The sequence below is a fragment of the Chrysochloris asiatica genome, unplaced genomic scaffold, assembly GCF_000296735.1.
Source record: "Chrysochloris asiatica unplaced genomic scaffold, ChrAsi1.0 scaffold00222, whole genome shotgun sequence".
In the NCBI taxonomy this organism is placed as follows: domain Eukaryota; kingdom Metazoa; phylum Chordata; class Mammalia; order Afrosoricida; family Chrysochloridae; genus Chrysochloris; species Chrysochloris asiatica.
Window position 1 is genome coordinate 2,080,376 of NW_006408740.1, and position 2,648 is coordinate 2,083,023.

The 2,648-nt window shown below is 39.8% G+C and overlaps 1 protein-coding gene across 1 annotated transcript in view; it reads left to right on the forward strand.

Moving 5' to 3' along the window:
* Positions 1-2,648, forward strand: part of PRDM10 (PR domain containing 10) — a 103,851-nt gene that overhangs the window by 56,650 nt on the left and 44,553 nt on the right. The window lies entirely within an intron of this gene.

A 2,648-nucleotide genomic window follows, 5' to 3' on the forward strand; every position in this document is an offset into this window, starting at 1 on the left:
TTATTTCAAATACCTTCTTTAGACAGCATAAGAGACGACTATACACATGGACCTCGCCAGATGGAACCCACAGAAATCAAATTGACTACATCTGTGGAAAGAGAAGATGGAAAAGCTCCATATCATCAGTTGCTCCTTGGCAACCCTATAAAGGATTGCTGTGAGTCAGAACTGAGAGCACTCAACCACAACGGCAACAGTCTTTACAAGAGCAGATCGCCAGATTTTTCTCTCATGGGATCTTGGAGTGGGTCAGCAGCTGAACAGTAAGCTGTTCCTTGTCATTCATATTTTTGTTGTTACTAAGTGCCATCAAGTCACTTCTGATCCATAGTGACCCTGTATAGGGTTTCCAAGGAGTGGCTGGTGAGCTTGAACCACCAACCTTGTAGTTCAAACGACTTTGCAGTCCAGCGCATTAGCCGACTGCATCTATTAGTCTTTATGTATTTATTCTTATTGTGGCTTGGGTGGAAGTTTCCTAAGCAAATTAATTTTCCATGCAAAAATTTATACATATTTTGTTTATATCATTAATTGCAGTTCCATTAAGGTAATAATTCTCTTCCCACTTTTTCCTTGGGTTCCCTGTAGTCATTTTTTCATGCTTCCTGCATTCTGAGTTTTATTTTGGGAAAAATGCTGCCCTTTTGGTCTCTTATGGTTAATTGTTCTGAGGTGCATGCTCCTTGTGAGTGTTTTTGTTCACTTTCCTCATGAGTGTTGTTGTTTGACTTGAAGCGGATCCCCGGAAATAAGATTCATATTAATCTTTTTTATTTACTTAACATATTTCTCTCAACCATAGTGGAAATTCATAATTTCTCAGTCTTGCTTTCTCTTTCTCCCTAGATAGCTGGGCAGCCATTGAGTCCTTCTGCTCAGCAGTCTCAACAGGGACTGAGCCCCTCCCACATACAAAGCAGCTCCTCAGGCCAAGTTCAGTCTCTCCAACAGCAGCAGCAGCAGCAGCAACAGCAGCAACAGCAGAGTTCTCCTGTACAACACACATACCTACCCAATGCTTGGAATTCCTTCCGTGGCTATTGTAAGTAAGAAAAAAAAAGGGATGGTGCTGAAAATCATGGGTGGGGAATTTACAGCCATTGATCATAATTTCTTCAGCTTTTTGATAGAATTTCTGGATTAAAGGATTTATTAAAGGAATTGGTTATTTTCTACATTCTATAGTGTCCTGGTGTGGCGCTGTGGGTTAATGCGCCAGACTGCAAAGCCGTTTGAACTGCAAAGTCAGCAGTTCAAGCCCACCAGCTGCTCCTTGGAAAGCCTATACAGGGTCACTGTGGGTCGGAACCGACTTGACAGCACTTAACAACAACAACATAGTGTACCTTGGAGTCCTGGTGTGGTGCTGTAGGATAATGCATTGGACTGCAAGGTTGATTTGAACTAAAAGGTTGGTGGTTCAAATCCACCAGCTGCCCCTTGGAAACCCTGCACAGGGTCACTATGAGTTGGAATCGACTTGGTGGCGCTTAACAATAATAGAGTACCTCAGGAGCCCTGGTGACACAGCGGGTTAAGCATGGGGCTGCTAACAGCAAACTCAGAGGTTCATACGTATCACCTGTGCCATGGGAAACAGATGAGGTTGTCTGCTCCTGTAAAGAGTTCCAGTTTCATAAGCCCTATGGAGCAGCTCTGTTCTGTCCTGTAGGGTCACTATGAGTCAGGGTCAAATTGATGGCGGTAGGTTTGGTTTTGGTATAGTACATGCCTCAAAAATATTTTTTGGCAAAATTCAGGTAGTGTTTTGATTTCAGGCAGCCACCCTAATGCAATATTTTCAAAGATATTAGCTATTAAGTAGATTATTGAAGGACATTTCATAGGTGGTTTAAGCAGTAAAATAGATGGATGTAGTATATGTTGATGGTAATGATTAATCTTATTTGCAGATATTTTAGTTTTTATTTTTTTCAAGTGTTTCTATTACTTTTTTTTTTAATGTTTTATTGTGAATTATGTGATAGTTTACATGGGAGAACATTAGTTTTACATTCATCCTATCGTGTATCGTTTCATTGCCATGGTTACACTCCCCTCCATGCATCATCAACCAACCAAAGGATATATATACCCTAAAAGCCTCCCCGCAAATATTGATTGAATGCTTATATATATATATTAATCACTATGTTGGACAACTCAAAATAAGAAGAAACAGCTGCAAATATCCATTAATTGAAGTGTGGAATATACAAAGTATAAATCTAGGAAAGTTGGAAGCTGTCAAAAAATTAAATGGAATGCATAATGATCCATATACTAGGCATTAGTAAATTGAAATGAACTAGTGTTGGCCATTGTGAATTGGACAGTCATGGTTTACAAAGCTGGGAATGGCAAACTTAAGAAGAATGGTGTCTCATTCATCGTCAAAAAGAGCATGTCAAGATTTATCTTTTTTTTTTTTCTGTATAATACATCATCTTTATTTTGTTTAATTTCAAAGCAAAATAAACAACAACAAAAAACCCCCACAATATCTAACTCCATTCCCAAGCAAGGAATGGAGACAGGGCCTGAGGACCTTATATCCTGCCTTATACTGAAGGCCCAGGAGAGAAAATAACCACTATAGTGGTTACGAATCGGGCTGCGAACCTTAAGGTCAGCAGTTCGAA